Source organism: Pan paniscus, chromosome 6 (assembly GCF_029289425.2).
Source record: "Pan paniscus chromosome 6, NHGRI_mPanPan1-v2.0_pri, whole genome shotgun sequence".
In the NCBI taxonomy this organism is placed as follows: Eukaryota; Metazoa; Chordata; class Mammalia; order Primates; family Hominidae; genus Pan; species Pan paniscus.
In genome coordinates, this window is record NC_073255.2 from 24,144,763 (window position 1) to 24,155,332 (window position 10,570).

The following is a 10,570-nucleotide window of genomic DNA, read 5'->3' on the forward strand; positions in this document are numbered from 1 at the left end:
GTCCTAAAAAAAAATCTAGGATAAAAAGATATGTGGGATGCTTCCACATACTATTTCATAAAATTATGCGATTTGATCTGATTGTCGTAGTCTGGAATGTATTTTCCCTGGTGTTTAGCTTTTCCCCCCTCATGCCTGAAATAAATTTTCTGGAGTTTACATCTTTGCTATATACTATGTAGTCTGAACAAAAATATCATCCTTCTCTAGGGAGTGAGTGAAGAAAATGCTTCTTTACATGGGGTATTTCACCACCTATACTTTTTCAGGTGCTTTTGTTTAGAAATGTCACTCAGTTCATTTTTACTCCTTACTGTATTTTTAATGTATTAAAATCTCCTTTGTGTCATGTCTATTATGAACTCTTTTAATTTCAACCTGCTGCTTGCATAAGTCTTAACCTATCTAAAATACTGCCACCTATTTCCTATCATTTCTCTTCTTTGTTTTTTGTTTCTTCCCACTTTTTATTGCCTTTCTTAGTGTAGGTTCTTTGGAGATATTCAGCAAATATTTGTTGAATAAATGAAAAAATAAACAAATTCATCTGTTACATCTACCATATATTGCCTCATGTTGTAATTAAATTGTGTACAAATAAACTGTAAGTTCCTTGAGGGATATAATGTAGAAATACATCCCCTCCTCCACACTTATAAGTGTGCACACCCACATACATATACACAGTACCTTGCTCAGAATATTTCCAAGGTAGATTGTAGATGTCAAAATGTTTATATTGAATATGTATGTCAAGGTAGGTTAGTGGCATATCAAAACATGGAATATACTGACACCACATCTTAAATGTGATGCTATTCTTTTTTATTTATTCATTCAACAAACATTTAGGGAGCTCCATAGTATGCCACACATTGTTTCTGATACCAACACAGTGGTGGTGAATGAAATAGATGGAGTTTCTGACTTCATAGGTCTTATATTCTAGTAGAGAGACAATAAACAAAGAGATGAATAAATATGTGACATGCCATTATTAATAACATGCTATAAAGAAAATGAAACAGCGTCCTTGCAGTGACCATGAAGAAAAGGGCTACATCAAATCAGGCCTCTCCACAGTGATATTTAAGTAGAGATATGCATGAAGCAAAGGAATGAGTCATGTAGCTATTTGGTAGAACAATGGTTTAAGCAGAGAGGACAGCAAATAAACAAGTTCTTAGGCCAGAATGAAATTGGCCAGTTCAAGGATGAGCAAAATAGCCAATGTGGTGAGCTCATGTGAATGAGACAGAGGACTGGATTATTTACCTGGGCATATCCACTTGAATGTTACACAGGCAACTCTAATGAGAAGGAGCCAGCAAAGGAGCCTGCGATGCCTTGGCCATTGAGGAAGAAGTAAAATTAGGGACTATGAACCCTTGGAGCACAAAGTGTCCAAGAAGAAGGGGATGATCTTCCGTGTTCAGCACTGCAGAGAGATCATTTAAAATGAATATTGAACATTGATCAGTTGCTTTGGCCAGAAGAACATCCATGGAGATCTTTAAAAGAATGGTTTCCATAATGAGTGGGGATGAGCACCCAACAGGAGTTGGTGGAATAAAGAAGGAGAGGTGAGAAACTGGAGAGAGTGAATATAGGTATATTTTGAGCAGGCAGGAGTTTCTTTAGAAAGGAAAACAGCAGTGGAGAAGTTCTGTGGGGGATACTTAGGGCCTGGAGAATTTTTTGTTTGCTTGTTTATTTTGTAAGATGGTCAATATTACAGCATTACAAGTTGAGCATTTCTCATCCAAAATCTGAATCATCCAAAAATCTGAAATCTGAGACGCTCCAAAATCTGAAACTTTTTGAGTGTTGACATGATACCAGAAGTGAAAAATTTCACACTATACCTCATGTGCTGGGTCGTATTAAAATGCAGGCACAAAACACACAATTTATTCAGCATCTCCAAGGGAGAAAACACCCTCCCAGCCCGCATCAGCTGTGATAGATCTGTTTCCCACACGCCCAGATTCCTCCATGCAAGCACACCCACAAAGGGTAATAAAATGGCATGTGTGCAGGCCGGGTAAGCCAACAGCAGGGTCTTCCTCATGCCTCACATGGGGCCAAGACCTACAGACATTGCTCACTGTACTTTTTGCTTATTCTCTGCTCTGTGGTGTAAATATATTGTTAAAAATGTCAAAAAGGTGTGTACATACCCCAATGGCTAACAGGAATAAGAAAAAGAGGAAGAACTTATGTTGATCTATGGCACAGAAGGTCACACTGTTGAAGAAACTAGACAATGGTATAGTGTGAAATGTCTTACAGAAGAGTATGGTGTTGGACTGACTCCTGTATATAACCTGAAGAAACAGAAGGATACACCATTGAAGTTCTTCTGAAAGTGATGAACAGAAGTTAGTGAAAGATAGAGAAACACTACATAAAGCTAAAAATGAAGATCTCAATCATGTATTGAAAGAGTAAACCCTAAGTGTTGCAGTGAACACATCCACTTTCTCGTATACTGATGGTAAAACAAGAAAAGATCTATCACAATAAACTGAAAATTGAAAGGGACTGTGAATATTCAACAGACTGGCTGCAGAATTTTTTTTAAAAGACATGACATTAAAATTTTAAGGACATTAGGTATAAAGCAGCTGCTCATCATAAAACACCAGAGAAATTCATTGATGAGTGTGCCAAGGCCATTGATGATGAAAATATGACACTGGAACATATAATGAACATATAATGCTGATGAAACTTCATGCTTTTGGCTTTATTACCCCAGAAAGACACTGACTACATCACGCTTTTGGCTTTTTTACCACAAAAAGACACTGACTACAACAGGTGAGACAGCCTTTATAGAAATTGAGGATGCCACGGACAAAATAATTGTGCTGAGATGTGTTAATGTAGTAGGCACTCATAAGTGTAAACTGGCTGTGATAGACAGACCTTTGCACCCTTGCTGTTCTCAAGGAGGGAATGTCTTACTAGACCGTTATTATGCTAACCCAAAGGTATGGATCATCAGAGACAATTTTGCTGGTGGGTTTCACAAACATTTTATACCAGTGGCTTGTGCTTACTGCAAGGAAGCTGGACTGGATGACAACTGCAAGATTTTCTTATTCCTCGACAACTTTTCCACTCATCCTCCAGCTGAAATTCTCATCAAAAATAACGTTTATCCCATGTACTTTCCTCCAAATGTGACTGTATTAATTCAACAATGACCAACATATTCTTAGAAGAATACCTTGAAGAGTAAATATAAATACCTTGAAGAGTAAACATAAAAACAGCTTCTCAAACAGCATGCTAGTAGCAGTGAACAGAGGAGAGCATGTGGAAGGTTTTCAAAAAAGTTTAGCATGAAGGGTGCTGTATATGCTGTTGCAAATGCTTGGAACGCAGTGACTAAAGACACAGTTGTGCATGCCTGGCACAATATCTGGCCTGAAACTGTATTCAGTGATGATGATGAAAAAGGTGGCGACGTAGAAGGATTTCATATGCCAAGTGAGAAAGAAATAATGTCTGACCTCCTTAAATATGCAAAAAAAATGTACCTTCAAAGTCCATCAGTAAGCTGGCAGAAGTCAATATTGAAGAAGTTTTTAACATCAATAATCAAGCTCCGGTTGTTAATTCCTTAACAGATGGCGAAATAGCCAGGGAATGGTTCTGAATCAAGGTGATTGTGATAACAGTGACAATGAAAATGACGTTGTTAACTGTAGAAAAAGAGTCTATAAATGGCATGGTGAAATGTGAAAATGTGTGGTGGTGGGCTTTTTGAGGGACTAGAGCAGTGTGCGTTTGTAACAGAAAAATAAATGATGTAAGCTGATAAAATCAAAGAACTCTCTAAAACAAAACCATTGTTAATGAGGCAGATGACTCTGGAGGAAACATTTAAAAAAGCCATCCGGGAGGATGCTTCCTCATCCCTGCAGGACCCACTTCCGGATCCCTCAACTGCTTCTGATGTTTCTTCTCACCTAAAAAAAAAAACAACAAAAAATACAGTGCACAGCAATCTTTTCATCAAAGCACAGCACTGTAGGTGGGGACTGAAAGCCTGCCATTGTTTGTTGTTGCTGTTGTTTGATAGCTGATACAGGTATTCTGGTCATGCTACTGGGCTGCTTCATTATCCTGAACACATTGTTTTTATCATTGTATTAATAGTATGTCTTTTTTTACTGTTAAGTACTTATGTGTGAATAAGTATAAGAAAATGATGGCTTACAGGTAGCATACAAATTCAGAGTCAGGAATGATGGTCATGCCAAATAACCACAGATTGCCTCATGGGTGGCTGAGATAGTCACACCTTTGTTTCTGAGGGTTTAATGTTCACAAACGCGGTTTCATGCACAAAATTATTAAGCCTATTGAATAAAATTACCTACAGGCTCTGTGCATAAGATGTATGTAAAACATAAATAAATTTTGTGTTTAGATTTGGATCCTATCCCCAAGGTATCTCATTATGCATTTGCAAATAATCTAAAATTAAAAAATTTTTTAAATCTGAAACACTTTTGGTCCTAGCCATTTCGGATAAGACATACTCAACCTATATGTACAAATGTTATAAAGAGAACAATATATTCAATAATAATCTCTGTTCTCTGCCTGTAATATAAGGGTGAGAAGTTGTGATTGGGTCACAATCAGCTTGACTGATATCATTTATACACACACACACACTCAAATGCATGTTAGTTCAAGGTTCCAGAGATTGGCTTTAGTAATTAAGATAATATTTAATATTGAGATAAGGTCTTCAGATTTTTTAACTTCCTTCATCTCATCTCTGCCTCTCTGTGAAAAACCTATTGATGTGTTTGTGGAATATTCATTCATTCATGTAATAAATACTTCTAAAATTCATTCAACACTGTTCTGGGCTTTGAGTGTGGAGAAGAGAAATGAACAGAGTTGTCCTCTGCCTTCTTGGTATTTGCACTGTCTATTGATTCAAAGAGAAGGTAGCCTATTTTTCATCATTTGCATCTCGTAAAGTTTGTCTAAATAGCACAGGTCTAAATAGCACAGGTTGAAATGTCTAATTTAAAATTTGTTCATTTTTTTTAACTTTGAATTTCGGGGTTATATGTGCAGGATGTGCAGGTTTGTTACATAGATCAATGTGTGTCATGGGGGGTTGTTTAAAATTTGTTCATATTTCTATGGGACTAATTTAATTTCTATTTTTATAAGAACATTAAAATGAATAAATTCCTTTGTTGTGTTTCAGAGGCTGTCAAGAAATTTTGGAGTATAGTTTAATTTTATTGTGAAAATTATCTTTAATTACTTGCAGCTTCTGTGATTATTAATTCCAGTGATAATAAGTAAAACCTTTAAGATATTGAAAAGAATATATTTGGCATAGGATTGTGAAATGAGCTTTCCAAAAAAGATTCTGGGAGAAAAAAATACTTTCATTCCAGTGAACATCCAAGACTAGGACACACACACAAATCTCATATTATCTGGGATAAATATATGCATTACAGTCATAACTAACCATTATATTTGCTAGTGACTCCTCAGGCAAAAATTATTGACTGTGTATTATGTGTTTGAGTGACATTTTTGTTGTCATTTCTGCCTTAGCTTTTACCGAAAGTTTTTTGAAACTTGAAAACTGAACTACTTGCAATCCTCTGGGGGCCAAGCGCAAGAGGGAAATTTTTATGTGAATTTGTTCCATAATGGTATATGCCCAGCATGGGGTGGAATGCGAAGAAGGAAAAAGGTTGAAGACATTGAACAACTTTATTGAGCCTCCTGTGTGGTGTCTTTACAGTAGGACATTATTATTTCCCTTGGAGTGGATCCCCAGCGCAGCAGATTCCATCTTAGTCAAATGTCAGTGTAAAAACACAATTGCTTGATTCAAAGTACAAGCTTTCCTAGGAAGATTTGCCAGCTTGGGTTATTTACTTTTCCGTTTGCTTCCATTTATAACAACAACCGACAGTTACTTGCACCTATATAAGACTTATGACAATTTTTCCTCTTAATTAATTGCATGGTTTTATTTGCTTATCTTTTACTTGCAAAATCTACAATAAAATTCCAGTCTCACGTGTCCCATGTGTTTTAAGTTTATTTTTTCAGATCCCATAAATGTTATTTAGTTTAGTAAAATTGAAGTCAACTTATAAATGATAAACAATTTCAAGAAAGTAAGATATCTTCCTGGATTTGAGGGAATCAGTAATATTTGTTGAGGACCTAACACATGCTGGATATTGTTCCTGGTGTCATGGGAGAAACAGTGACATCACAGATGGACCTTGGCATCATGAAATTAGAATTAAACTGGGGAAAGACACATACACATACCGAATTCACTGAATATAAGAAAGAATGCTCCTTTGGAGTAAAGTTTTCAGGTTAATAGTTTGTGAGTTATTTTTTCCCCACATTCTCTCTTAAAATGCTTAAATTCTTTTTAAAGTTAAAATAGTCTAGTAACGAGAAAAGACTGTGGTAACTTTTCAAGGGGACTTACCTTGGAAGAGGAAATAGTTTAGCCGGGGAGAGGTGAGATACAATGGCAATACAAATTTCAGCCTCAAAATAAAAATGTTAAACCTTTAATTATTTTGTAATTAAAAAATAGAATCTTAGTTCTAAGGAAGCTGATCCATTATTTATCCAAGTCTTTTTAAAGAATGGTGAAATACCAAAGAAGAAAATTTCCGACAAACCAGAGCATTTTTACCCAGAAAATTATACACCCATAAAAGAGAATAATGATTAAAAATTGTGACTCTTATGATAGCTTTTTTTTCCCCATAAACAACTTGCATAATTGTATCTGGAGGGAGAGTTCAGCACAAGTATTTAGTACCTAGACTCTCCGGAATCAAAGTCTTGCATCCTGGCAGACTAAACTCTACTCTTAATCCTTCTGGGGTGGATAAATTAAGTTTCACACATTTAATTTTTTAGATCTCATTGATACTACAGTGCATTCGTGATTTGAAATCTCATTGGTGCTACAGTGTATTTGTGATTTCATGGATATTGTGAACATCACAGATCCACTCTGCTGTCCTTGGCCTAAACATCTGTGAGGCAGACAAAATGCGAGCGAATACTGAGAACTTCAGTTAGGTACAGGGTAATGAAAACAAATGCTCTCTTCACCTCATCTCATTTGTGTAGAAGGTATGTTAAAATTAAACAGAAGGGAAAAACTGTAATGACAGTGGTCTTAATCCTTTTGTCTAATTTGATCATAGGCAAAATGTTTGTCAGTTCAGTTAAGTATACTGAAGGTTCAGGGGAGAATCTGGTAATCTTCAATGTCAGCAGCTTCAAATTTTTTCTTGATAATTTATTGGTGGCTAAAGGTACGTCTCCTATCAGAAATGGAACAAAGGGAGGGAGGGAGGGAGGGACAGAAGAAAAAAGAAATTTTAAAGGAAGAAAGAAAGTCAGATAAGAAGGGAGGAAGGAAGGGAGGAAGGGGGGAAGGGAGGGAGGGGGGAAGGGAGGGAGGAAGGGGGGAAGGGAGGGAGGAAGGGGGGAAGGGAGGGAGGAAGGGGGGAAGGGAGGGGGGGAAGGGAGGGAGGGAGGAAGGAAGGAAGGTAGAAGGGAGGGAGGGAGGGAAGGAGGGAGGAGGGAGGGGAGGAGGAAGGAAAATCAAACATGTTAGCATCTAATTAATTTTTCATCACCGTCTTGCTTCTCTTAGAAGTTCTTTTGCCACCTGTCAGCCAACTTTCAGATAGACCGTTTCAGCAAAGTCTGTATTCTCTGTAACCAGCTCACCATGCCAGCTCCTTCATGCAGCTCTGAAGCGGGTCTTGCAAGTACCATTATCTTGGGATTGACATTGTAGTACTCTTATGCTTAGAACATGATTGGATAGGGTTGGAAAAACAGGGATTAGGGAAACCAACCTCTGTTTCCAGAGGCATGAATGAGCAAAGGTTGATGTTTTGCAGGATCCTGCCTCATCATGGGATTGTGTTTTCTTTATTCTACTGTAATCTAGCAACCTGTATTAGTATCTCATTTAAAATAACCCATTAAGATTAATATATATTATATTCTTACACACACATACATATACATACATAGTATATATGTATGTAAGTGTATAGATACATATATGTGTATATGTTATGTATTATATAGCTCAATGGGATATTTTAAGTGAAATTTTATATAGATATGTATATATATATAAAGAGAGAGAGAGAGAGAGGCATGTAAGCACTACCAACTCATAGATAATTGGTTTTAAACTGCAGTCCTTTCATTAAGGGGTTCCTTTCTTCGCAAATTGTTTCTAATCTATATGTCATTCAGTGCCATGTAAAAAATCTCATGGTAATAATTTCAGCATTATTTACATTTTCTCCCCCAAACTAGAAGTTAATCAAGTATTGTCCCCACTTTTTTTTCTGATTCTCAAACCCAACATTAACATGAGACCATTCATTTAAAAATGAGATGATAATATAATCCACACCAATCATATACCACTTCATCTCTATTTGGTGGCATTACGCTCTATAATATATCCTAACCGAGGATATTTATAATTAGAAAACTACCACTTCCCACTCAGGTTTTATTTCATCTTCTCTTAATTGGTAACTTGACTCAGCTTCCACTGTGATGACTACTCTGTCTGGCTTCTCTCCCTTCCACCTGTGGGGTGCACCTTCAAACCTTCTGCTTTTTATTGCACACATTCCACTCTAGAAAACTACTCCACCTTTAACAGCTGAATCCTTTTCTTTCCTACCTTAAATCCAATTCATAACTAACCTTAAAATTTCCCATTTGACAAATGACACAAGGACCCTTAATGGATATTTCTTTTATTTTCTTTAATGTATTGGAAATGCTTTCATCTAGTGATCTACGTCTTAGGCTTCTAATAAATTTCTTCTTCCATTCCTAATACAAGGTATTATATGAAAATAAATAAATAAATAAAAATAAATACAAACATTATATATGTGTTTTACATTGTGTATTATATGAAATTAGTAGACAAAATTAACTTTTTTCTCTATTATTTTTAAACTGGGGCAAATGACATTTTGAATTGTGTTCTATGCAATTTTTAAATTTGAAAAATCTTTTTTTAGATAAAAGGATAGACATTAATTTAAAATCCTAGTTCAGTATCTATTTTGTATTTCATAAGGTTAGTTTTTGACAACATTTACTTTTCAAACCAAGAATTCTGGACCACCATATTTGGTATTTCATATTAAATAAGGAATTATCTTTAAATACCCAATCATCTGAAAGTATTTAATTTTGAAAAATAAAAATCTTAAAGCAGATAATTTATTGATTATTGTTAGCCTTATGATGATTATATGGACATTTAAACTTAATTGAATGTGTATTTTGAACCCAACATTCCTACAATGTGGGAATAAAAAAATTTCTATGAAAAATTAAATACATCTTTTGTAGTTATTATGAAGGTGGATTTGGACTGACTTTAGAAATTGGCTGAATTGAATGACTTTCTGTGCAAATGGAAAAGAACCGACCAGTTTTGGGTGTAGCTGCACTTTTAAGAGAAGAAAAGAAGAAATGGAGAGAGACTAGAACTCCAATTAAGATGGCTTTTGAGAATATAGCCCTTGAGTATTGTTTGGAATCTTGAATTTGATTCATTATTCTAATCTCATTTTATTTGTCTAATCTCACAGCTTCCTCCCCTCCCATATTTACAAATGAAGCTTAATAGTGAATTATGTTAAAAATACTTTCTGATTCTATACAGTTTAAAAAACATCTGCACATATACCAGAAACATAGAATAATTGACTAAATCTGAAGAGGGTCTAAAAATTTAGATTTCTTTTTATGTGAGATTAGATTCCCACTGGCTAAGCCATACCAGTACTATGCTTTGTATGCACTGTAAAACGAGGGTAACAAGTAGAAAATTACAAAGTCACTATTTCATGTACCCTTTTTGCCACATACATTATTTTAGCTATTTCCAGCAAAAATGATGGCAGTTCTGATTTCTTCTCAGTAGGATATGTGGAGTAAGTTTAACAGCTTAGGAAGAACCCATTTTGTTTTTTATAGAAGAACAAATTTCCACACTTTATATGTATATATATAGACACATATATATACATATATATAGACACATATATATACATATATATAGACACATATATATACATATATATATAGACACATATATATGTATGTTTCTGGCATCTTTGTAATTAATAGCTCTACTGTCTGAAAAGAACATTGTCTGTATCTAATATTTGTATTCCTTAGATTATAGTCACTGTATATGTGAATGGGACATTAATGACTTTAATATATCAGAGTCTGTTTTTTTTTTAAACAGAGGCCATGGTCCTATCATTCTGAATAAATTACCTGGGAAATTTATTTCAAAAGAGCTTTATCTTCCCTTAGTGTGAGAAACCTTTCAGCTCATTACCAGACAGCAATTTAGTGAGACATCATTCAAGATGATGTTAATGGTTTGAATTATTTTGATGCCCCAAATAATGAGGATTCTCCTGCAAGTGACCAAAATTTATAGCTGTGGCTTGCA

General features: G+C 35.3%; 1 long non-coding RNA gene across 4 annotated transcripts in view; it reads left to right on the plus strand.

The window, feature by feature from the left end:
- LOC117980887 (uncharacterized) overlaps positions 1–6,081 on the plus strand; it is a 175,449-nt gene extending 169,368 nt beyond the window's left edge. For 3 of the 4 annotated variants that reach the window (XR_010112726.1, XR_010112728.1, XR_010112729.1), the window contains one exon: positions 1,305–6,081. This is a non-coding gene — a long non-coding RNA (uncharacterized LOC117980887). The remainder of the gene's footprint in view (positions 1–1,304) is intronic. The other variant, XR_010112727.1, reaches the window with a different exon arrangement.
- Positions 6,082–10,570: the final 4,489 nt, after the last annotated feature.